The sequence below is a fragment of the Canis lupus genome, chromosome 33 (assembly GCF_003254725.2).
Source record: "Canis lupus dingo isolate Sandy chromosome 33, ASM325472v2, whole genome shotgun sequence".
NCBI lineage: Eukaryota > Metazoa > Chordata > Mammalia > Carnivora > Canidae > Canis > Canis lupus.
This window is the reverse complement of record NC_064275.1, coordinates 11,192,550-11,220,499: the sequence shown is the minus strand read 5'-3', so window position 1 is coordinate 11,220,499 and position 27,950 is coordinate 11,192,550. Positions and strand designations below refer to the sequence as shown.

Below are 27,950 nucleotides of genomic sequence, written 5' to 3'. Positions count from 1 at the left end.
TGCAATCCCTATCAAACCATGTAATTTCTTCAGAGATGGAACAAATAATCTTAAGATTTGTGTGGAATCAGAAAAGACCCGGAATAGCCAGGGGAATATTGAAAAAGAAAACCAGAGCGGGGGACATCACAATGCCAGATTTCAAGCTGTACTACAAAGCTGTGATCATCGGGCAGCCCCAGTGGCGCAGTGGTTTGGCGCCGCCTGCAGCCTGGGGCATGATCCTGGAGACCCTGGATCGAGTCCCACGTCGGGCTCCCTGCATGGAGCCTGCTTCTCCCTCTGCCTGTGTCTCTGCCTCTCATTCTCTCTCTGTGTCTCTATAAATAAATAAACAAAATCTTTAGAAAAAAAAAAAAGCTGTGATCATCATGACAGTGTGGTACTGGCACACAAAAAAACACATAGATCAATGGAACAGAACAGAGAATCCAGAAATGGGCCCTCAACTCTATGGTCAACTAATATTCGACAAAGCAGGAAAGACTATCCACTGGAAAAAAGACAGTCTCTTCAATAAATGGTGCTGGGAAAATTGGACATCCACATGCAGAAGAATGAAACTAGACCACTCTCTTACACCATACACAAAGATAAACTCAAAATGGATGAAAGATCTAAATGTGAGACAAGATTCCATCAAAATCCTAGAGGAGAACACAGGCAACATCCTTTTTGAACTTGGCCACAGCAACTTCTTTCAAGATACAGCTATGAAGGCAAGGGAGACAAAAGCAAAAATGAACTATTAGGACTTCATCAAGATAAAAAGCTAATGCACAGCAAAAGAAACAGTCAACAAAACTCAAAGACAACCTACAGAATGGGAGAAGATATTTGCAAATGACCTATCAGATAAAGGGCTAGTATCCAAGATCTATAAAGAACTTATTAAACTCAACAGCAAAAAAACAAACAATCCAATCATGAAGTGGGCAAAAGACATGAACAGAAATTTCACCAAAGAAGACAAAGACATGGCCAACACGCACATGAGAAAATGCTCCGCATCACTTGCCATCAGGGAAATACAAATCAAAACCACAATGAGATACCACCTCACACCGGTGAGAATGGGGAAAATTAACAAGGCAGGAAACCACAAATGTTGGAGAGGATGCGGAGAAAGGGGAACCCTCCTGCACTGTTGGTGGGAATGTGAACTGGTGCAGCCACTCTGGAAAACTGTGTGGAGGTTCCTCAAAGAGTTAAAAATAGAGCTGCCCTATGACCCAGCAATTGCACTGCTGGGGATTGACCCCAAAGATACAGATGCAGTGAAACGCTGGGACACCTGAACCCCGATGTTTATAGCAGCAATGGCCACAATAGCCAAACTGTGGAAGGAGCCTCAGTGTCCATTGAACGTGAATGGATAAAGAAGCTGTGGTCTATGTATACAATGGAATATTCCTCACCCATTAGAAAGGACGAATACCCACCATTTGCTTCAACGTGGATGGAACTGGAGGGTATTATGCTGAGTGAAGTAAGTCAATCGGAGAAGGACAAATATTATATGGTTTCATTCATTCGAGGAATATAAAAAATAGTGAAAGGGAATAAAGGTGAAAGGAGAGAATATGAGTGGGAAATATCAGTGAGGGTGACAGACCACAAGAGACACCTAACTCTCGGAAACAAACAAGGGGTAGTGGAAGGGGAGGTGGGCGGGGGGATGGGGGACTGAGTGACGGGGACTAAGGAGGGCACTTGATGGGATGAGATTAGATGTTATACTAACTATATGGGGAAAATTAACTCCAATTTAAAAATATACAAAAAAAGAACCGCATAAAGTATGTAAGATACTATTTCTCATGCATGGGGGAACTGTGGCATGGAAAGCTAGAGCAGTTTCCTAGTAAATAGTATGTGGCTTCTGAGCAGACAGTCTTAACTACTAAAAAAAATATGTATATAGAATAGTGTACCTGGTAACCAAAAATGTCAGTGACTGAATAATCTGAAATTTTAATAAAAATGCATTTCTTAAAAAAAAAAAGAAGTTATATTTTCCCCATACTAGATAAATAAGGGTAGCTTATTTGAGTCAATTTAAAATAGTCACCATGAATCAGTTACTGAGTATATAATTAGGCCATTACAGGCTCTACATTCCCTCTGTGAAAAGTGCATGAACTCTTCACTACAGGCTCAAGGTTTGCTAAAGTGGTGATTGCTTTGGACTTCAAAGAGTAAAGATTTTTTTTTCCCCTTTATGTCACAGAATTAGAGCAGCATCAATTTATAGAATCAAATGGCATGTTCATATACAATTTTCTACTTAAATGTGTGACAATACTGTGTTACCAAGTAAAGTAATTTGATTAATGCTGAACTAATACAAATCTTAGTAATTAGAGAAATAAACATAGTACTGGTAGAGAATTAGATAGAAGCACAATGTACAGAATATAAAAATACCTGATTATATGTTATTGGGTTTTTTTTAAGGACAGATTTTTTTTTAAAAAATGCCCAGCAAGATGTGATTAAATACTTCCTGCAATTAAAAAAAAAATTATTCAGTACTGAAATCCTAGGATACCTGATTAAGCCTAATGTCTCTATCAAATCTTTGTCCCTGTTTGTACTGCACTGAAGGAATCTGTACACAAATAAGGCTCCACAGACAATGCCAACATCACTTGTCACAATATTTATTTTTCCTATAGGCCGTGAAAAAAGTGCATCACATATTTTTATTCAATATTGGGCATCTGTATAATATATCCAAGTCCAGAACTAAAGATACTATAATATAATGTTTGTCATAAATTATTATGATAGTTATTCAAAAGACTTCCTTGATTCACCATCTATAAAATAGAAATAAAGATCTTGTACAGCATTTGTTTCATCCACCATTTTCAAAAATGCACTAGTTGCCAGTTGTTGCTTTCTGTTACTAACAGTAGAGACTTACTTTGGAAGATTATAATAAAACTATACGACCTACCTATATATTGTATTGCAAAGTGGGATGGCTACTGTATTTCCAAATAGAACTAGTACAATTGTCAGTTATGAGTCTAATAATTCCTGGAAAGTATGTTCAATTGTTGAACTATGCATTCCCTAGAGTAATGACTACACTTGCTCTTTCTGGCCATTAGGGCTTTCCCCAACTCAAGCACTCTGTATCCTACTGACTCTTTAGGAAGTGACTAGAGAAAACACAAGATTGTTTGGCATAATTTCATAATTCTCAGTGACTAGAACACCAGTTGTTTGAAAAGCTGTTCTACCTTATTATTGTTCAATATTCTTCTCCATAATATAGCAAAAAAATCCAATACTTTACCATAATGATAACATCCAGCATTTTGCACACATTAAGTGATTGCTACAGCCTCGGTAAAGAGAAAAAAGGCACTACTTTTTCCATTTATCATTTGTGGTTTCAAAGAGTGCATATTTTGCCCAAGGCTATAAAATACCTCAAAGGAAAAGCAAAAATTGAGAAGCATTAATTCATTAATCAGCCTCCATAAAGTACATTGATTCAAGTAAAAAGAGGAAAGTCAACACATTCTGTCTCAACTGGAACACCAGTACCACTAAAACTGATGTTGAAATTACTAGTTGTTTTAAAGTATTGACCCTCTGGAGAAGCCAAAATTACCTCCAACTAAGGTTCTCCAAGGGGAATAAAATATTTTAACCTCATCAAGTTTTTGATTTAAAAATGAAGAAAAATTTCCTGAGAATTTTTTCAACTACAGCATTGGGTAAGGTCGTGAAACCCAGGATTTCTTTTTTTTCTTTTAAAGATGTTATTATTTATTAGAGAGAGAGAGAGCACAAGTGAGGTGAGAGGCAGAGGGAGAAGCAGACTCCCCGCTGAGGAGGGAGTCTGACATGAGGCTCAATCCCAGGACTCTGGGATCTTGATCTGAGCTGAAGGCAGTCACTACACCAACTGAGCCACCCAGGAGCCCCCAAAACAAGGATTTCTATGGGTGACAAGTCTTAATCCAGTTTTCAGAGTGGTACTTTTCTATCAGACACCATTTCCTTTTTGATCCTTCATTAGGCTAGAGGAGGCTGAGAAAAAGAATAGACACTATTAAAAGTGATCTGTTTGTTTTCTATTTCAAAAATAGTGAGAAAAAATAATTCTTCAAGTTAGCAATTGTACTGGCATTTCATGATAAAAATTTATGATAAATAGATTATGTGGTCATTAATATCTGGTACTTTCAATGTTGTGCTCAACACAAAGACTAAATTTATTTTTAAGGACCTCAAAAGAAACAGCAAAGATAACTATTTTTTTCTATCAATTCTATAATTTGTCTCCTCATTTTTATAGGTTTCTCTCTTACATTTAATTCAATCAGCTAGAATGTTGGTGGTGATTATTAACTGCATGACCAGAACCATTTTGCTTATTCTCTCCAAAGCTATTTCTCTCTCTAAAGTAAAACTAACAACTATTGCCTCAGAGGGCTATTGCTATTATTAAGGGAGATAACATAAGTAAAACACCTAACATCAAAAAATATGTGTTCAGCAGAGTCTGAGGAATATAAACAAATGTTACTATATCATTTGCTCACAGGTTGCCAATCCTGAAAAAAAATAAATACTCCAGATTAAAAAGTTACTACTAATCCATCACTGATTTCCTTGCCTAAAATACAGCCACATTGTGTCTAAAACCCCTGAATCTCTTACTTCACACTCCCACAAGGATGATAAATCTCCCCCCCTTTTACCTTCCTCTCTCCAGCACAGACACCTTCCACACCTCCACCAAAATATATTGTTCCCTCATCTATGTTCCCATAGCAATATCTCCATTATAACCCTCATTCCCAATGCATTATAGTTAGCTGTGAATATGTGTCATTTCAGCTGCACTGTGAGTGCATCCACGGAAAAAACCTGGTACCTGCTGGAACATGCCAGGCTCTCTCTAAATGACTGCCAAACTCAATGCCCCTGGAGTGGCATTAAGGAATAGGTTCTCTGTGTACTAAGGGAGATGGGAGATTGTTACAACAAAAATTATTATTTAATGAGACACATAATTTCCAAACTTCAAGCATATAATTCCAAATATTCTCATTGAGCAAATCAAATCATTCAGCTCCCTGGAGTTCAGTTTGTAGCTAATTCATTTTGACCGATGTTTAGACACAATATTTCTTTAAGGCAAACATTCTTAGAGCCAAATTTGGGTACTTTCATAAGGGGATATCAGCATGTAGAATTTGTCCTTGAATTTCTCTATGTTAAAATGGTCTTCTCAATAATTTGCAATTAGAACTCTGAGAATATAATAAATGACATTACAGATCTAGGGACTGTAGACACTTTTGGAGCACCTTTTTTTTTTTTTTTTTTTTTTTTTTTTTTTTTTTTTTTTTTTTTTTTAAAGAGCAGCATCAGTGTTGCCTCTGATGCTGCAAGTGTTCTACATACTACAAGTTGAAAAAGAAAAATCTGCCCCTACTGGAGCAAAAGAGAAAGCCACCTTCTTATTTTCCACATTTGGGTCCTGAAGTATCTGCATTCCTGGTGACTATTTCCTAGGTTGGGAGCTCTTTGTGGAACGAAGGGACCTCAGGGATCTCAGTGAGCACAGCCCTAATTCAGCTCTTAGCGAGTTCTTGTTCTCTCAAAGTACAATGTCTGGTGTTTGAGAGAAGAAGCCACAGAGATGTGTGAGCTGTCCCCTCCTCTAAGTGCTTTAAGGTCTGTCTCTCTATTATATTGGCTTTCCTCCTTTCACAGATAAAAGCCTTTTTGAGAAACTCAGAAAAGCAATAAAAAGTCTCCTCACAAAAATGTGAGTGATATCACAAATTTTTCAAAGAATTAACAGACACAGAAGCCCATGTATGGAATCAATACCAAGAACCCCTGTACATACACTATACTGGATTATCAGAAACACGTATGCATCATGCTTGTGTAGGTGTCCATAAGCACCTCAAACTCAAACTTAAACTTAACTTAAATTGAGTTACATATAGATGAATTGTCCTAAACTTTTATTGAGAACCAATATAAAACAATGTTCACTTGAAAACAAAAATGTTCACTTGAAAAACATATGTAGGGATGCCTGGGTGGCTCAGCGGTTGAGCATCTGCCTTCGGCCCCGGGCATGATCCTAGAGTCCCGGGATCAAGTCCTGCATCGGGCTCCCTGCCTGTGTCTCTTCCTCTCTCTCCATGTCTCTCATGAATAAATAAAATCTTTAAAATAAAACAAAAGAAAAAGAAAAACGTATTTATTACACACATGTATATAAATGTGTGCATATATATGTGTGTGTGTGTAGATACACACACACACACACACACACTGAACGCTTAACTGTGGCTAAAATCATGCGTTCATTATGTTCCTCAAAGTCTTCTAAATAAAAGAGGAACTAGTTTTTGCTTTTTCCTTAAAATTGGAACTAAATATGCTCTTTACATGGATCTTTCTTTTCCGTTTATTTTAAAAAATGGAATCTACATAATCATTTTCTTTCTTTCAACTAGATTCAAAAAATTAGAAGAGAAAGTAGCATGAAGTTCACAGGTGTCTTCTACATGTTGGGCACTGCGTGAAGTACAACACATATCTAATTTTATTTGATTACTACAATAACACACAAAAAAGTAGATTTCTGTCAACCCTGCTTTTGCAATGAGAAAACTGAGATTCAGAGAGGTTAAGCAGTTTCCCCCAAGTTACTTAATTGGCATATGGCAGAGCATTTCAATGTCCTCCATGATGCTAAATGAAGGCTTTTTCAAGTACAACATGTTTCCTAATGACACACTTGGTGAACCAAGACAATTACTACCTCCTGTGTGACCCTGACACTATGGACTGAATTCTGTTCCCCCAAATCCATATGTCGATGCCCTAACTCCTAGTGTCACCACATTTGGAGATAGGACTGATTATGCAGTAATTACTTAACTAGTTAAATAATTAAGTTAGGTTAATTCATAAAATTGAGGCCCTGATCCCACAGGATTAGTGTCCTTATAGGAAAGGATATCATAGCCATAGCTATCTCTCCCTCCCTCTCTCTCTCTCTCTTTCTGTCCCTGAATTAGAGGACACAGCAAGAAAGCAACCCTCTGCAAGCCAGGAAGAGATCTCTCGCTATGAATCAAACCAGCTGTCACCTCGATCATGAACTTCCTAGCTTCTAAAGCTGTGAGAAAATAAATTTCTGTTGCTTATGCCACCAGTCTATGGGATTTTATTATGGCAGACCAAATAGACATATTTGGTATAATAATAATATCTACTGGTATAATAATATCTACTTTCCTTTCAAATCATTTCTGATCTTTTACCTTATAGTTAAAATGTAAGTTACCTTCTAGTTAAAATGTTTGTGTATGCAAACGACTTAAAGTCATCCTTACAAGAGTTGAAAAAAATGATAAGAAGAAAGAAATGAAGGGAAGAAAGAAGAGAAAAAGGGAAGACAAGAAAAGGAAGAGAATCCAACAGTGGCTCTTTCCAAGATGCTAGATAAATCAACTGTCTATGATAAAATTGGAGCACTTACTTTTTAGAGAATTATAAAAGGTATTTATTTAATATTTGCTAATCTTTCTGACTTTAAAATATGAAGTGATATTTGTGATTTTTAAAAAAATTCCCAAAAAACACTTTTGTATTATGCATATACATATGAAACGGCTGGTTCTCTTTCTCTGCCCTTCCCATTTCCCACATACATATCCAGATGGTTAGAACAGTGCCAAGAGCCATTGCAGGCACACAGTAGGCACACAACAAGCTTTCATCTGGGGGGGGGGGGGATGAAATTAAATTTATCTTCACTATGTGACCTTCTTCACAATGTGAATATGTGGTACTAAACTTATTTGCATGTCATTATTATTTACTCATTTCTCTAGGGAAATTTAATTTTTCAGAACCACCTGTTTATTTTGACTACAACATACTGTTAAGTCTCAGATTGGTAGCAACTACTTCAACTGGAAAAATAAGACTCTTTTGGGACCACTTGTAATTTCTAGTATGCTTCATTAAAAAAATCATTATAGGAAATTTTATTATCATCAACTTTAAGGCCTAACAAAATTTAGCACTTTATATTCATTTTCCTTCTTACCTCTGGACTCTCCCTATCAAAATGACCCTTGAAACATCACAGAGTTATTGGGTTCCTTGTAATGTGATTTGGTGCATCACTTTCACCAATTCTCAAGGCAAATGTAATGCAGCTCTCTTTTGACTTATTACCTCATTTTCCCATTAGTGCTCTAGAAACCTTAGTGTTTCCCTGACCTCTGTTTTTTGTTTTGTTTTGTTTTCATTTTTATTAGTTATGCCTTATATAGTCCAAATTTAACTACTTGTCACAATTTTCTGAAATAAGGATTAAAAAGAAGTGGCGCCAATCTGAATTTAACTCAGATATCAAATTCCCTGTTGAATTTAAACACTTAGCAAAATTATTGCCTAAATTCAGTTTCTTTGGCCTCACTGTAACCTTTAAGGAAGTAAGTAATAATTCAAGTGTTAACACCATGTTTTATTTTACATTTTTGAGAGACATGATGGGAAGTTTACTATTTTGTATATATAGGTATTATATGGTAATTTTTCATCTTATAGCACTCTCTTTTAGGGGATTCTAAAATTCTGAGGTCCTGTAGATGTGCTGGAATTTGGGGGAAAAGAGAAATGATCTCAAAAGAAAGAATGTCAACTGTTCAAAGAAACACAGAAGTAGAAATTGATAACAAAAGTTTATTTGTAAGAAAGCAAGAAAATGGTTGAAATCAAAGAGTAGGTGGATGGCAGCACATAAGAAATGTAAGGAAATGTTCTAGGGTTTGATATAAAAAAATATAGAACGTGGGAAAAACTCCATTTCTGACAAGTAGCATATTTTTGGTAGAATGAATACTTGGGAAACTCAAGAAACTATAGATACAATTGAATACATAAAATATCCATCACTAGCTTTTGTCCTAAATATGTTTTTTGTAACACTGCACCCCTCATTTGTATTTTGGTCATAGCTTTCTAGTGCTAAAACTCTCCAAATTCTGAGGTAGATGAGCCTTAACACATCAAATTAACTTAGTAGAAAAACCAAGCCAAACTAACCAAATGAAGGAAAAAAGAAAAAAAAAACACCCACATCAGAAGGAAAAAAATCCAATTCCTCAACCATTACAACCCATGCTTTTAGAAAAGTTTGCTTTATGAAGTGAACTTGAACTGTCATTATTTTTTTTTAATATCATGGTAGTGCAGACTGATTGGAAGAAGCACATCTGCTTGACTGCAGATTGAAGAAATGGTATCATACTCAACCTCTCAGCTGTTTCTTAATGGAGAATTAACTTCAAAGCTTTTTGAACATTTAATTCTCACCCTAAAGCTAGTCAATGTACACAGTACCCCAATGTGAGAAACAAAACTTTATTTTAAAATGGACAGCTGATAAAGATTGTATTTTAATATTCTTAAAATCAAGAGTTACCTCTTCAACCCCTTTATTCTGTTTAACCTTTAAAAAATCAAGTAAGAGATATTCTCAGAACACACCTTTGATTTGCATTAAAGCTCATACTCAATGAATGTAAAGATTTCTGTGAGAAAGAATGATCATAGCCATACATCAACAAAGGAAATGAGAATGAAACATATCTCTTCACTCAGGATGAGTCAGCACCAAAGCAGAATATAATCAGGCCTCTCAAATTAATCAGGAAAATAACATTTTTTCCTGGTATTTTTAACCACTAGAGCACCCCTTCTCCTGAAGTTATAGCAAAAAAAATAATACTCATTCCCACAAAATAAAAGGTGGAATAATAATTCCTTCATTCCCAGAGACACTAAAATGGCTCATCATCAAACATTCAAAGAATATTGACAAAAAGAGGGAGCAAACTGTGTTCTTTATATCCTAAGAGAATATACAATAGCAGGGCCTGAATGCTTCACACTTCAAAATCAACTGCCACTGTTTCAGAAGAACAACTCTAAATAGAAATGAGAAAAAGAAGAAGTAGCATTTATAGAAAATACACTATGTTAAATGCTTTACATATGTTACCTTATTTAACTTTCATAACCATCATGAGGAGAGTATAATTATCTCACAACTTCCTGATTTAAAAACAAAACAAAACAAAAAAACCCTGAGGCTAAACAACTCATTCGAGATATCAGTCACCAAGTCATCAAGTGGGATTTGAGCTCAGGTCTGTATGGTTAAATCTATTATCTTCTCACTATACTTCATTAATTTCATCCTTTTTTTAAAAAACTAAATATCTATTACTCATCTATGCTTTGTATTTGGGCAAAGTGGTGAAAAATATCGAACTGTCACTGTCCTCAAGGAACTTCAGAATCAATTGGAGAAAGCTAGACCTGCAGTATGTAAATATGACACAGTGAAGGTAGTGTAAAAATGCTAGAGTTAATAATAGGTTGATGGGGGTAGAGTGGAGAAGGAAGAAGATATCAGAACTTCTGGGTAAAGTCTCAAGACCTGAAGAGTAAAACTTAGCCAGGTGAAACAGGAGCTTGAGAAGCAGAGGAACTAGTGTGTGTCAAGGTCTTGGATGGGAGAGGGATAGGCAGACTTGGGGAAATAAAGCGAGTTCAGTAAAGCTGAAGCTTGGGTACAGAGGAGACAAATGACACTAGGGAATCAGGGAAAGAACACATGGTGCTGGGATTTTCTTATCACTCATACCAAGGATGTGTGATATTCTTTAAGAGGTTCTGAGATGTGATTGAAATGTTTTAGGCAAAGTTAATATGATTAGATTTGAATTTTCTAAAGATCTATCCAACTATAATATAATAAATTGTAGGTCTACAAGAAAAATGTAGGCAATGAGTTAGGAATCTATTTGCAGTAGCTGAAGGAAGAAATAATAGTGGCTTAAATTAAAGAGTATGGATACGTATACAAATGGAGAAAATACGTTGAGATGCAACAGATATCTAGGAAGTAGAATCACAGAATTTGTTGTTTGATTGTAGGATATGGCATATAGAGATGTGTCAAGGATAATTCCAGATACTGGTTTAAAAATTGGTTGGAGGGGATCCCTGGGGTGGCTCAGTGGTTTCGCGCCTGCCTTTGGCCCAGGGCGCGATACTGGAGTCCCGGGGTCGAGTCCCGCGTCGGGCTCCCGGCATGGAGCCTGCTTCTCCCTCTGCCTGTGTCTCTGCCTCTCTCTCTCTCTCTCTATGTCTATCATAAATAAATAAAAATAAATCTTTAAAAAAAATTGGTTGGATATGGTGCCACTTATCAAGATTGGGAACACAGGAGGAGGAGCAATATGGGGCAATTTCAGAATAATAACATTGTTACTGTTATTAATAATGATGATGATAACAAATTGTTGAATCCTTTGTGGCAGAAACTGGGCTAAGTGCTTTATATGTATCATTTAATTTTCTTACAACCCCGCTTTCTGAAGTACAACCCCCCTTTCTGAAGTAGTTATTCTTAGTACCTCAATTTTTTAAGTGGAAAAATTAAGCACTGAAAAGTTTAGTAACTTACACAGCTGGTATATTCCAATGCCAACTGGATAGGATGTAAGAGAGGTATCAAAGAAAGATTAAATGCTGTATTTGGAAAAAAGTCAGTTCAAGGTATTGTCGACGTCTCCCCTTAATGGTCTAAGGTCCTACAGGGACATCCTAATGAATGTATTCTCCAATGGAAATCACGAGTAAGGAGAGTCCACATTACATCTTGAAAAAGAGAGAGCAAGGTCAAGTTGAAGATGACAGATGAAGCAGAGAATCAGGAGCCAGGTAGAAGCTAATGGAAATGGGCCAAATTTGGAAACAAGCAGGAGAATTGGAAGACTACCCCAAAGAGCATTACCTAGTACATCTGCCTCATCTGTTGGCAGGTAGAGAGTGCATGAGAGTGGGTGGTTGTCTTATAGAGATGCATTTAAGAATATCAATAGAAAAATAGTAAGATAAAATAAAGCAAAACAAAACATAAGCTGACTTTAGGTCCAAAAATATCTTAGTTATTGACTATATTTTAACTATACAACCTATAGAATGACAGTAAAACCTACAGGATGAATGTTCTCTGTAAAGTCTGCTGGTGTTGTATCAAAGAAAAGCCACTGATAAAAATATAACGAAGACATATCTTTGGACATGTATTTGTACAGATGATTTATAAAGAAAGAGCAGGGTGATGCCTGGGTGGCTCAGCGGTTGAGCATCTGCCTTTGGCTCATGGAGTGATCCTGGGATTCTGGGATTGAATCCCACATCGGGCTCCCTGCATGGAGCCTGCTTCTCCTTCTGTCTGTCTCTGTCTTTCTCATGAATAAATATATAAAATCCTAGAAAGAGAAAGAAAGAAAAAAGAAAGAGAAAGAAAGAAAGAAAGAAAGAAAGAAAGAAAGAAAGAAAGAAGAAAGAAAGAAAGAAAAAAGAAAAATAAAGAAGAAAGAAGGAAAGAAAGAAAGAAAGAAAGAAAAGAAAAGAAAGAAAGAAAGAAAGAAAGAAAGAAAGAAAGAAAGAAAGAAAGAAGAAAGGAAAGAAAGAAGAAAGGAAAGAAAAGGAAAAGGAAAAGGAAAGAAAGGAAGGAAGAAAGAGAGGGAAGGGAGTGCAGGGTCTAAGACAAATACGGTAGGAAAAACACAACACATAATTCTATCAATAATAACTAAAAGAATATACATTCAAATAAAACTAATTTATAGAGGGTCACTTTGATTCAATATACTCATTCACATGGCTTCCCTAAGAGAACCAATAAATGTTTCCATGGCTGGCATTAATGTGACTCTGAGGCTAATCATCAGGTTGTTTTCTTAGGGGTATATCTGCAAACTGTTGTCAGTGGACATAAATTTTCATTTCCTATGCAAAGCTGGTCCTGGGGGGCTTATTATTTAGTGATCTCTGCTTATCTTACACTTGACACAATCTCTGCCTTTTCAAAATTTAATTCCAAAGCACAGACCTAGAGACATCTATAAGATTTATTTGTTTCAGGACAACCATATGTTCTGTAGTTCTTCTTTCCAAAGAACTTTATCTCAACTAATTAATCCTTAAAATCTCTCGGAGACCAAGTGATGAAGGCAAGTAATTCATGTTTACTGAGAAAGAACAAATTTAGGCACCTTGCCCAGAGACTCTCAGTAAATAAGTATGGAAAAATGGACATCCATCAACTATTCCAACATGTTTTTTAAAAAGAATATTGCAACATTTTCAACTAGCCTGACAGTTGATGCAAAATAGAACTTTACAGAGAAGCCAAAACTATCAGAGCTGACATGGATCTTGTTGGTGCTCTACTCATACTGCTCAAGATCAGATCAAGTTTGCCTCTTGCTCTTACCTTTACCATAGCTTCCTGAATGTTCTCCCTCCTTTCACTCTCTCTTCTCTGAAAATATATCATAAATACAGGCATCGGACTCGCCTTTCTCAAACACAAGTTGGCTTTTTCATTTCCCCAGTCAAAAAAGCCTTTGATGTGTTCACAAAATATGCTCCACAATACTCAGCCTAGAATTCAAATCCTTGTTCAATGTAATTACAACTTAAGTTTTGAACTTTGTCTCCTATTACACTCTGACTTAGTCCATTCCTTACAAATAAACACAAATACACACAGGCACACACACACACTCACACACACAGCCTTGATTCCAGTTCCATTAATATACTCTGAGTTTTCTCAAATTTGAGTTTTTGTTCAAGTTGTTTTCTAGAGTGCCCTCAAACTGTACAACAGCCTTCCCGTCCTTCACAGGTCAGCTATATAAGAAGGCTACCCAATTCATTCCAGTTAGAACAAGTCTTTATTTCTCCAAGCTCATAGCTCTTGGAATCTGCATCTCCTCAAACACTTTAACTGCTTATATTACTTTGCTTTTTGTCCATCAATGGATTTTGAGTCACTAAATAGCAGAACTATATCCAATTTACATTTATCCTCCTCATCAACATTGGACATGATGTTTTGCATACAGTAGGGATTACATTTGCTAAATTGCACTGAAAAAATGTTTGATAAATAACATCACAACACATGTCCACTTTAGGCCTAAGGAAATTTAATTACTATATAGCATTTTCCTCCACTTAATGAGTATAAAATTTCACCCAAATACATTATACATTCTATTTTCTAATTATATTTCTTTTGTGTTTCTTCAATAAAAGAGATTGTAATTAAAAGGAAGCCTGCAACGATCAAACACATGTTGCAGTAAGGAGGAGCTACGGACACATACTATTCAGTATTAAGCTCTATGTTAACATTGGAGATGCTTGACATTGTCATATCTATAATTTCAAACAATATATCAGTCAAATGTCAATTCTCTCATTTTACAAATGACAATTGAAGGTCAGCGATGGGATAGGAAACTTCTCCTGTGCCCAGATATTAAGTGTCAGAGCAGCAACTAAAAGTCAGGTATGTTTGACTATGGAGTCTAGACATGTTTTAAGTTACAACACAAATCCCCAGTTCTGCAAGATTGTAATGATGTGAAAATGTATACAAAGGAGATGAAGAAACTATTTTGTATCCTGATTTATACAGCAAATTTATACATAAATTAACACTAGAATTACTATACAAATAGGCCATTTCTATAACTGTTTAACCTATAATACTTAATCTAAAATATATAGTGTTATTATCAGATATATTTTAAATTATATAATTATAAAGTATAATCTTCACTGACATATTAGACATTAGTCACTGTGCCAAGCATTTCATTCACTAATTAATTTAAGTCTCATAAAAATACTGAGGTAAATGCTATCATTATGTACATTTTACAGATGAAATAATGGAAACTCAAAGTTGTTATTAAACTATCCCAGGTTGTATTGCTAGCTAGTAGCAGAACACTGATTTAGGACTCGACTTACTGGAATGGCAAGATATATTTCCTAACTATATGCACATATTCATACAATCCAGGCAAATCTTAAGCATCTGAAAATGTTAAATTTAGATAAACCTTTTATTATTGCTTTTCATATAATGAGTATATATGCATGAGATTTATGATTATTTATTTTAAAATGTTTCTTAGGAGGAATTCTAATTAATACACTCATTAACACACCCATCAGCTCTTAGTGAGTATCCAATAAAAAATATTAAACATACTGGATAAACATTATTAAGTATTTCATATTCCTATCCACATTTATCTCCTAGCATTTTCCACGATTAGAGGGCTAGGGAAAATTTTTCTTAATCTAAACAAAATCATCATTTGTTTTCTGCTCATGTTGACTTCTGGTAACTATATCTAAGTCATTTTTCTTTGGAAGAACATAGCACTTAAGGTTGTAAATCATCTCATGTGTAAAGGAAACAATATGGCACTTTAAAAAAATACAATTTTGAATTAAAGTTCAGTATTTCCCAAACATAAAACTGTAAGATTAATAGCTTGCATGAAAACAGGTACTTATGCATCACTAATTTTACTGGTTTTAAGTACAAAATCACTCTACTTTGTTTTACCTCTAATAGTGTTACAGAGAAAAAGATATATTTGTTTAAACTTTGAGGACATTTCATATTAATTACAATGATACAATTCAACATTATCTCCCATGAGTTCACAATGTGAGTAAAGCACAATTGCCTCTAACGCATCAGGACCTTCATATTATTTTCTTTTGCCAGTCTTCAAGGTCTTTAAGGTAGAATGCTGAAGGTAACTGATGTTCTAATTATTTGGACACGTGGTTCTCTTTCTTCCATTATGAGTACTATTCTGAGAGATTAAAAATTTACGAATCACTTTATAAAATCATAGGTCTGAAAGGACTCTAGAGGTTCATCCCTTCTTTCTCCAGGTTTTACTCATATCATCCTATACTGATGCCATTAGTCCTGATATTAAATGTCTCCAGGGGAAAAGATTCCATTTCTTCTTCCAGCAACGTTTCAGTTTATGAAACGCCCTTACCACTATGAAAATTTTCCCTTTGTTCTTGTTTACAATATAAATTCTCATGTGTGATTAAGTCATTTCTTATACTTTTGATCTTCAGGGTAAATATGTTTTACTCCTACATTTTAGGTTATATTTCTCTCCTAGGTGATAAGAACCCAAACACAGAGGACTAAGAGCTTTCTACAATGTTCTGCTCCTCAGCATCAGTTGCTGTCTATGCCACGTACTCCAAGAGCCATTTGAGGACTTTTACTGCCTGCAAGGCAACATCGCTAAGAAGTCCTTGTTCAGGTCTCTTCAGATGACCATCCGAGCATCTCTAAACTTTGAACGTTGCATACCAATTTCCCCTTTAGCCCTTTGCTGTGTTTGATGAATAATATTCTCATGCATAATATCCCATAAAATGGGAACAGCCCATGTTATAAGGACTATCGTGAGAATTAAATTCGTTAGAACATGTACAGAGCTTAGAACTGTGCCTGGCACATGATAGTCAATAAATGTTAGCTATTCCTCCTGGTGCCACTGATATCAGTCTTACTACTCCTACTACTGTTGCTGCTGCACGACTACTACTTCTATTGTTACGATTAGTACTACTGCTCTTCTACTACTACTATTACTTCTTTGATTCCTCTCCTGCTGACACCCTGATAGATGAGCTTTATTCTACCAAGTGGAGCATCCAGAGTGAACTGGAATGCCTTGGAGGGTTGGGGATCACCTCTTCCCAATTCCCAGCTCCTCTCAACTGCACAGTTGAACTGTGTTCTCCTGGATCCCATGACCTCTAACACAATTATCATCCACCAATTGACAAAGACAGTGCAACAAATTTATACAAATGAGGGTCTCCAGGTTTTCTGGCCCTTCATCCTTCCTGGGATCTTTGTGACAATCTGTCATTTTGTAAAAGCTGCATTAACGTCCTTCCATTAACATGAATAATTGAAAGTTTGCCTAATAGAAATATCCTTCAATATTATATGATGTTTACCAACTCCATTAATGGTTTAGGAGAAGTATTGCACGCAAGTATGAAGAAAATTATAAAGAGAAACCAAATATTAAATTTCTCTAAAAGGCTTATAATGGGAAATATTACACTTTTTCTCTGTTAAGTTGATGTCAAAGAAAATTTTCAAAATACTTTTTCATGACAATTCGTATTTTCAAAGTGCCCCACAATCACTTTAATATTTATTCCTCAAACAAACTCCATGGGGAATATGGCATCATCAAATATTGCTTCACAGATGAAAAGTCTAAAGTGTGGATATGAAGCAATTTAAGGATGGGTCAAAATGTGATTAGATTTCACAGTCTCTGAGTCACTAGCATGCTGTTAAGTGAATTGAAGCCTGCCTACCTCAGGAAGGTAAACAGAATAAATGAGTTAGCATTCAAATTTACAAATAAGCCAAGAGTGGACCATAAACCAAATTAGTAAGGCCTATTTCCATGGAAGCAAAAACAATATTGGGGTACACATGCACATAAACACCATACAAACACACACACATACATACACAAAGAAGTGAACGCTAACTCTTCTGCCATGATTGGCTTTGAAGTGAGTCTCTCTGATGGATTTTATGGTGTTCATCACAGCAGACACTACCTCCTTTCCTCCAGCTTAAGACAACTTGCCTTTGTAATTTCTAACGCGGCCTGTTCAGCCTGCTGTTCCCATTGTGCTAATTCTGGGTGACCCAGATTGGCGACCTTGGAGACTGAAATTGCAAATGGTACTGCTGTTTAGAAGGCCCTGTTACAACATCAAAGGCGACTGTCAGGATCAAATAAAGCCAGTAGTTTAAAGTCACAGGTGCTAAATTCAAATTCATGTAGGTATCATTGTCTTAAGTATAGAGATCATTCTGGCCTAATTCATTGTAATCATATAACTTCTGTTGGCTGGGTATGGCATGGTCATCCATTTATTGTACAGGGAGGTAATACCTAACAATATGACAAAGCATCTAAAACTGACATATTTCTTGACAGAAATTCCTACTGAGTATAAATGAAATCACTAGATTACCTAAGAATAAGTTATTTTACTTGCTTTCTGTATAAGCCATCTACTTGCAACACATGAGAGGGATGTTTGGCAAAGTATTATTTTTATCACCTTAGTGTTTGTCATTATCCCATTATCCCAGAATTATATAGTTGTTGTTCCTCTTTTCTGTTTTTCCCTTAAAAAGTGGTTCTCATTCATGGCTACACATTAGAATCAACTTCAAACTTTAAAAAAAACAAAAAAAAAAACAAAAAAACCTGATACCTTGGCCCCTGGCTTCTTATTTAATTGCCTATGTTGAAACTCAGATATCAGTATTTTTTAAAACTTTCAAAGTGCAGAGTTGAAAACCACTGCTCTAGGGGCCTCTACTTTGCTTCAGAGCATCTAAGTCATCTGGTCATATCTAAAAATGAGAAAGGCAGTGGTCATTAAAAGGAGGGCCATAGGAAGAAAGTGGTAACTTTACATAATTTCCTCTACCTAGTGTGAATAATACTCTCTCAAAGAGTTGGAATAATTTAAGTTTTTTAGACACACTATAAGTTTATTGAAAGCAGGGCCTACAGCTGTCTTGGTTATTACTGTATTTCCAGGTATAGCTCCTTATTAATAACATAATAAACCCTTGATAAAAATGAATGAACAAACAACATGGATAACCACCATGATTGTATTGGGAAGCAAAACATATTTCTTCTGACAAAAGTATTTGAATATTATCTTCTCCTGAAAATTCTGTCCCACTCCTCTGCTCTGCTGCTCCTCAGTCAACTCTGAAGGAGCTTCCCAGGTACTTGTATGCATAAATCAGCAAGTCATAAGTCTCAGTGGTGCTTCATCAAATATAAGATATAAATTCCAGAAAGATAACTCATATCTCAATTTATCATTTAATGTCCAGCTCCAGTTATCTCTCTTCAACACAAAAGGGAACCACCACTGACCAGGATGTGGATCTTCCTTGAGAAGTCAGTTGTCAATTTCTAAGAAAACATCAATGCTTGCAGCAATTCTTCATCATAGTCTGATTAAGGTTCCACTCCTATGGGAAACATCTCACACGTGCTATATAATTCTGAGCTGAACAAACTGTTCAGAGATTGTTCCTTTTTCCTTCATGGTAGTTTGCTCTCTTTTCTTTAATAATAAGAGTCTTTAATAACAGCTCTCATTAATGAGTGCCTAATGCATGTATAAAATGCTTTAACACACATTTAAAAAATTTAATGATCCAAATAACATCATAAAAAGGTATTACCTTCCTCATTTTAAAGATGGGAATAAAAAGATCAAAAGGTTGAAGTACTTTCTCAAAAGCACATGGCTAGCTGATGACTAGGCAGGGATTTAATCCTTGATCTGAGTCCAGTCTCTGAGCAAGCTTCTGTTCTCTTCTTGCTCACCCAACAAATCCCACCATCACCTCCACTACCTACCACCCTCCTGTCTTCAGAATATCTTCCATTTGAATATTTCCTTAATTCTGTCTGAGAAGAGTTCTTCCTCTGTATCAAACTACTGAGGGCCTTTTACTATTTACTCATCTCTGAAGCTGTGACTGAAAAATGTTAAATATTCTTATTATCATTGTATTACTTTTCTGAATCTATCAAATTACAGAAGAGCAGTAACAAAAAAAATATATATATATGCAAGGGATACCCTATGCTGGGTATAGCTACTATGAAAAATAGTACAGAGATTCCTCAAAAAATTAAAAATAGAACTACCATATGATCCAGCAATCTCACTTCTGAGTATATATCCAAGAAAATGAAAAAAAAATATTGGCACTCATCTCTTTATTGTAGCACTATTCACAAAATAGCCAAGATATGGAAAGTAGGCAAAACAACTTACTGTTAGATTAATCTAGTGACTTCATTTATACTCATTGGAAATTTCTGTAAAAAAATATGCCAATTCAAAAAAAAAATGCCAATTCAAATAGACATTTTGTCATATAAGTGTCTGTCAATAGATGAGTAGATAAGGAATATATGGTATATATAATATAGAGATAGTGCATATATATGTATATACATGTACAGTGCATTGCGTGCGTGTGTGTGTGTATATATATATATATATATATATATATATATATATATATATAATGGAATATTACCTGATCATGAGAAAGAAGGAAATCCTGCCACGTGTGAAAAATGAATGGGCTGGAGGGTGTTATGTACTCAAATAAGTTAGATTGAGAAAGACAAATACTGAATATCACTTTTATGTAGAATCTAAAAAAGACAAACTCAGAGAGATAAGGAGTAGAGTGGTGGTTGCCAAAAGTTGGGGGTGAAAGAAAAGGGGAATAAATAATAGTGAAAGGGAATATAAGGGAAGGGAGAAGAAATGTGTGGGAAATATCAGAAAGGGAGACAGAACGTAAAGACTGCTAACTCTGGGAAACGAACTAGGGGTGGTAGAAGGGGAGGAGGGCGGGGGGTGGGTGTGAATGGGTGACGGGCACTGGGGGTTATTCTGTATGTTAGTAAATTGAACACCAATAAAAAATAAATTAAATAAATAAATAAATAAATAATAAATAAATAAATAAAAAGAAAAGGGGAGATGTTGTTCAAAGGGTATAAACTTCTAGTTTTAAAATGTACAAGTTCAGGGATCTAATGTACAGCATGGTGATTATGGTGAATAATACTGTATTATATATATATTGCCAAGAGTAGATTTCAAATATTCTCATAATAAAAAAGAAATGGTAACTATGTGACAGAGTAGAGAGGGTAGCTAATGCTACGGTGGTAATCATCTTGCAATTTATGAGGTTACATGTCAATTATATCTAAATCCAGCTTAGGGAAAAAAATGATACACTGTGCTTGATCAGTCAATTACCAAAATGTTCTCCTTCAACACTATTTAATGAACAACACTAAAAATTTTTATTTTAAATTTTAAAAACTGTAGTGCACATAGATGCGTTGTTTCTGTACGTTATTTACAAATTAAATGACATTTAGAGCAGATGTCAAAAAATAATTTTCCAAAACCTAATAATAAACTTCCATTTACCAGTGGCAAATCAGAAGTTTTCTGGTATCTGTAGATATTCTGGAAAATACTTCACCTTCTCATTGATGGTCCAAAAGAGAATTTACTTTTTTCATTCTTCCTTTATACTGTTAAACGCACTTACGTTAACTTTATCAGCCTTCACAAAAAATGCAGTTATCTTTTTAACTATTACGCTTTTAACTTCAATTATTTGAAAACGGGAGTAATGGCAACATAACAAATTTGATATAAGAATAAAGATATTGACAAGTCAGTAAGAGAAAGTAGGTGAAGGTAGTAGGAGATAGGCTAGGGGGATTTAGGACAATGTTTGCTACTTTTAAAAATCAGTGTTTATATAAAGGGATACAGCCTGTCTGCTAAACAAGTTAATTTTAACCAGTGAGTAAGAATACTCTGTATTCTTAGGCCAATGGCGACTCTGCTGAAAGAAAGCCAAAGTTTTCCAAACAGAGTGACCCTTGTTGTCTTTGTGTGAACTGACCGGCTCTTTCAGATTTTCCAAGGAAGGCAAATTTTCATGGTTTGGGTGGTCTAAAAGTCTAACCTGCGAGACTGGACCAGAAGCACAAAACTATCATAATATAGAGATAGTTATAAGATAGAGAAATTTATATTAATGACAATAACCAAGTATAGTCTTTTGCTTATTTCATTCATTTTCTTTATGCTGAAATCTAATAAGGACAAAAGATTTTCAGACGGTAAATATACTTAGGTCTAATATGTGTATATACACACAATAATATATACTTACTGTAACTAAATATTTCTTGTTAGCTACTCTAAATTGTTTTAACCAGTTATTTGGCATATAGATAATAACTAAATTAATATTCAGGCATAGTGTTATACTTTTATTTATCTTTTCAGATTTATAGTTTAAAAGGGAAGATAAGTATTGTAAATATAGCAACAATGACTATACTAAGCCTCAAAATGATAACAGACATGCAATCTCCTCTGAAGCTAAAATGTTTAGAACAAAAATAGTAAGGTCAGCAGATACATACTGAAATGTATTAGGTACCATGACAGACACAAAAATAAGGTGACCATTGTCCAAACATTATCTGAATAATTTCTGTTGAATCTAAGATGCATTTATTTTTGCAATGGAAAAGACCATCAAACTCAAGTAGCATTTATTAAATGTTAAAGTCTATTGCTATCTGTGTTTAAGGGAATTTCAATATGCCTTGTAAGAAATTCACATTGGAAGCTGTGTTTCTATGTACTTTGGGTGAACTGCCCAAAGTCACTTAAAATTCACAAGGGAAAGGATTGAGAAGCAGGACAAAATAAAGGGAGTGTAAAGGTAGTAAAAAAAAAAAAAGGGGGGGGGGTGTTTATGAAGGCTAGAAGGCCTTTCTGCTGCTCTTGGCAGAAGAAACAAAGTGAAAGGCAATCTCCAATACTAAGAAAAATGTACACATGAATTAATGGTGATTAAAAATTGGTAAATATTACCAGCTTCTTTATAAATATCTTTCCTAAACATGCTATGTTTAATGGTTTAGGGTACAAAAGATATGACCAAATAAAGAACCATGAAAGAGGCTTTCATACTAGGAAAATAATTTATACAACAAACACAAGTGTAGTCATTCCAGCTGGCATGCTGCTATCCATCTTAATTATTGCAATAAATGAACCGCTGGCCATCACTTTTAAAAGACTATGGAAAACTGGAGGTTTACCAAAAGATCAAAAAGAAAAGCTTTATGTTGAAATAAAGTGATGATTAAGTTAGAAATCAGGCCATAATGCTGATTATACATTTTTATACATTGGGATAAACAAGGTAGCTTTATCTTTGAAAATTACATCTATGTGACTTTATAAATCTCTTGCTCATTTGATAAGCAACCACGTAATTTGTGCATTATACACACATCAAATAGCATTTACAGAAAACATTTTTACTACTGGAAATAAGTATTAAAAGGGTCCTGCAGTGGACATGGGTGGGCAGAGAGTAGGCTGGTAGACAGACAGCATTGCCTTCCTCTAGCACAGCTGTTCACAAGGTGGGGTCCCAGGAGCAGCAGCATCAGAAACATATGGAAACTTGCTAGACATGCAAATTCTGGAGCCCACATCAAAAGTATTGAATTAAAAACTCTCAGGGTTGAGCCCAACAATCTATGGTTTAGCAAGCTCTCTAGGTGATTCTAATGTGTGTCAAGTTTGAGAATCACTGCTCCACTGAAATAAGTTTCTTAGGACCATATCGTGTTCCCCGCTGTATACCCAGCATCCAGCCTAGCACAACAGCTAAGTCAAAATAATAGATATTTGTTTAATGAATTAATTAAAAAGAAAAACTTTTCCTAAAAAAATTTAGGTATTTTTAGTGTTGGCAAATAATTTTATTCATAGAACAGAAGTTAAACTTTAAAAAAAAAAAAAAAAAAAGAACAGAAGTTAAACTTTTTTAAAGCCTTCATTAAAATGGGTGAATTCTTAACTTAAATTTAGAGTCAGCTGGATTTGAAAAAACCAAAATGTTCTTTTAAAAGGTATAGTGAAATCATTATGTAGTTTTAAATTTGTGTATGGGTAAATTCATATATATATGTGCACAACCTGCAAAATATATGCTTTTTTTTTCAAAATCATTGTTTATAGAAAATGAAAATAAAACTTGAAAAAATAATAGTATTTGCATCTGTAAACTATACACTTACATTGCCAGTTAAATAGGGGAACAAATGCCAAGAAGAAAATTTATGAACCTCAAGGAGAGAGTAATGGCCATCATCATTCCTCAAAGTACAATTTTCAGAGACATGCTTTTATTGTACATTTTGTTTGAATTATAAACGTTAGTAGAAAAATGAGAAATTGGGAAAGTAATACATTTAAACTCTAACATACCATTTGATATAGCTTCACCAGAAAATGTTACTTTAAAAAATTAATTCATTTGCAATAGGAAACCTGTCACCATGAGTTGAAAATTGTCTGAAACCCAAACAAACACTTTAATCCCACCCAATGATATGCATAATCTTTTTATAAATATTATTTCACATGCTAACATGTAACAAAAGAATTGTTAAGAAATTAATCCAGAAGGCATGATCTTTGGAAAGAGATGGCAGCCCATAGGGAGACAATCTATTTTCCTGGATGCCTTCTCTAGGGCTAACAAGGCCAACAATTGCCAACACCATGAGCATCAGGGATAGGGGGAAAGAATCAAAGAAACAGAGGACCAGGCAGTGGAGAAGATACGGTTCCATGATATTTTAACTCCTAAACAGTAGATATTGCTGAAGAATGCTCAAAATTTAAGTCCACTGCAACTCCACTTAATGACTCAACTGTTACTGATGCCTTTCTCCATCGCTTGGTTTCATTTTTAAAGAAGCCCAACAAATCCCTAAGCACTCTTTCTCCATTTCTTGGCTCCTCCCCTTCCTCCAATTTTAACACTTTGCTCAATCAATCCCCATTTGCTTCCTAGTTTAGTTCTGCCCCTTTGGCTTGCTCCTTTTTTTTTTTCTGTTCGGCTGCATACATATGTAGATCTCTTCTATTCTAAAAATACTCAAGAGGATCAAACCTCTTATCTTCTTAACCTCCTATTTCTCTCCCTATGATCATCACTAAACTTCATTCTCTGTCTGCATTGTATGTCAATGACTGTGCAGCGGCTGTGTCTTCTTACACTTTCTGAATACAGATAAGATACCTTACTCATCTTTATTCAGCATAATAGTTACAGGCAATGACTTGCTTAGAGTGGATGTCCAATAAATACAAGTTAATTAAGTTAAATGAAAAAGTGCTATAGTAAGTATTACCTTGCCTGCCTAGTCCTTTCTGTTACCACATCCTCAGTTTTCCTGAAAGTGCAGAAAAATCTGCCAACTTCCCCTTCTACAATTATAGTTGATTGGTCCCACGTCCAATCAACTGACCCAAATGGAACCAATCAGATTTTTTTTCTGTGCAAATTTGGAATCAAACTAGGCAAACCATGACAGTTACTCTGTTAGTGGAAGAAAACTAAATCCAGGAGCTATAGACATTATAATAAAAATCTGGTAGTCTACACAGAGAGTGAAGAAGGCATATAAAAAGAAAGAACTGAGAAACAGAGACAGAACTGGCAGCGTTCACGCCTTTGATTCTAATTAGCTCCCAAGTCCAAAGTTCTAGCTATATTATCTTGCAAAGTTAGAGAGAGATTACATAATTGTTATATAAGATATATTACTATATAAAATATATTAGTAAATAAAATACATTATAAAAAACATATTATTATTATTATATAGTCTTCATTTTTCTAAGGCTAGATCCTGTAGACTAGATCCTATAGGTCACTGCAGTAAAATATCCTAAATAATACAGGTACCAGAATCATGGGTGTATCTAGTTATTTGCTTGTAACTTAATAAAATAAAAGCATATATCCATAGAAAATAATCTAAATAGAAAGCTAATGTGGGAAAGTCACTTGAAATCATATAGAAAAAAATGTATCACATCAGTATACAGAGAACAATTTAGTAAGAAGGCATGTGTACATGTGAGAAATGGAAGCCTAACTGTTGCTTTGGATTTCTACATTTCTGTATATTCTCCAAGGACAGAAGTTTCTAAATATTTATTATATTATACAGGATTAGGATAATGTATAGAACATCATCCTAAAAAAGTTCCTTTGAATACTGTTCAACCTTAAATGTAAAATCATACTTCCTTGTGATCACTAACCTTATTTTTTAAAGCAAAGATATAAAGAGGCCAAACCAACCATTAAAAAATTTTAATAGCACAAGTCCTTTGTCAATAAGTTGGCAGGAAGGTCATTGGATAAAGATACAAGCTTTGGGTTTAGTATTTGTGGCATGTGATACATACTGTATTTACTCTGCTTCCAATTATAATATTATGAAAAACTCTACACAAACCATGGTCATTATTACCTACCCTGCATTTGTTTCACCAATTATAAAATGTATTTTCCACGTTAACGGAAAGGATAACTACATAGAGCAAAACCTTACCAGTCTACTACGAAGAATTCAGAAAAAGCAAAGGCAATCTCTGTAAGCTACTGAATTATTATATTATTTTCCAAAATGTAGTCATTGGCTTGCCACACTTTCTGTAAGGCTGCAGTTAATCTTAAAATGAAAAAAAAAAAATCACTTCCCAGACTAAATAAATGCATGAGTTCTGGGAGGCCATAGAGTTGCCTAGTTTTAAGTATACTTAATGTAACTCTGAAATAAGAAAAATAATCTTCAGGAACTCCTGGGTGGCTCAGGAGTTGAGCATCTGCCTTTGGCCCAGGGCGTGATCCTGGAGACCCAGGATGGAGTCCCACATGGGGATCCCTGCATGGAGCCTGCTTCTCCCTCCGCCTGTATCTCTGCCTGCCTCTCACTGTGTCTCTCATGAATAAATAAATAAAACCTTTAAAAAAAGGAAAAAAGAAAAAGAATTTTCAGGAGTACTTTGTGGACTATGTTTTATATCTTGCATTTTCTTATAAATAGTGATAAATTTCTTTTTAAAAAGTTTTTATTTAAATTCCAGTTACACAGTGTAATATTAGTGTCAGGTGTACAATACAGTGATTCAACACTTTCATACATCACTTGGTACTCCTCAGCATAAGTGCCCTCCTTAATCCCCATCACTTACTTAACTCATACCCCCAACCACCTCCCTTCTGGTAACCATCAGTTTGTTCTCTATAGTTAAGAAGAAAGGGGGAAAAAGTGATAATTTTCTTTAAAAAAAAAATCCTCTGGGACAAAGATCAGTTTTCCAAAGTTTGCCTAAGTTGAAGGAGTCAAAGAAAATCTCTGAGGCTTTAGTCAATGTAAATGGCAGCAAAGCAGCAGAAAATGTTCTATGGGCTTCTTGAAGATGGAATCAAGGATTCAGAAAAGCCTAGGCATCTGTGAGAACAGTGGCTTCCTGACCATGACTGTGTATGTCTGCAACATAAAACTAGAAATGTCTCAAGATGTCTGTGCTTCCCCTTCCTTGCAGACCCAGTTAGGTACTGACATCTCAGACACAGACAAGCATAGGTGGTGAGTCTAGGGTGATGGGCACACAGGGAGCAAAGGAAAACTATACACAACCTATTGTCCCAAACTATTCTCTACTTTCTTAGTGGGTTCAATTATCTAAGGATTACCTTTAATTCTTTTCAGTTTAACTGTTTTACATGCTGTTACCACACTTGCACACTTGGTCAAAGTGTCATGGTGCCCTGGCTACTGATAGGGCATTCATGAGGAAATGGATTAGAACTATACTGTGAAAACACACACCTTTTTGTTTGCTCCTATAGCTTCTGGATTACTATTGCAGTTTGAGGGGATTCATAGTGCCCTTCATTAACTATTCAACCCAGTTCATAAATTTAAACCACTTCTACTTAAATAGGTCTGGCTTCCATGCTTGACAGTAAGGTCAGTTTAAATATTCTGGAATATACACGTTTAATGCAATCCCTATCAAAATACCATGGACTTTCTTCAGAGAGTTAGAACAAATTATTTTAAGATTTGTGTGGAATCAGAAAAGACCCCGAATAGCCAGGGGAATTTTAAAAAAGAAAACCATAGCTGGGGGCATCACAATGCCAGATTTCAGGTTGTACTACAAAGCTGTGGTCATCAAGACAGTGTGGTACTGAGACAAAAACAGACACATAGATCAATGGAACAGAATAGAGAACCCAGAAGTGGACCCTGAACTTTATGGTCAACTAATATTCGATAAAGGAGGAAAGACTATCCATTGGAAGAAAGACAGTCTCTTCAATAAATGGTGCTGGGAAAATTGGACATCCACATGCAGAAGAATGAAACTAGACCACTCTCTTTCACCAGACACAAAGATAAACTCAAAATGGATGAAAGATC

At 35.2% G+C, this 27,950-nt stretch overlaps 1 protein-coding gene across 3 annotated transcripts in view; it reads right to left on the bottom strand.

The window, feature by feature from the left end:
* The window catches only part of ALCAM (activated leukocyte cell adhesion molecule), a 210,747-nt gene that overhangs the window by 156,839 nt on the left and 25,958 nt on the right, over positions 1-27,950 (bottom strand). The window lies entirely within an intron of this gene.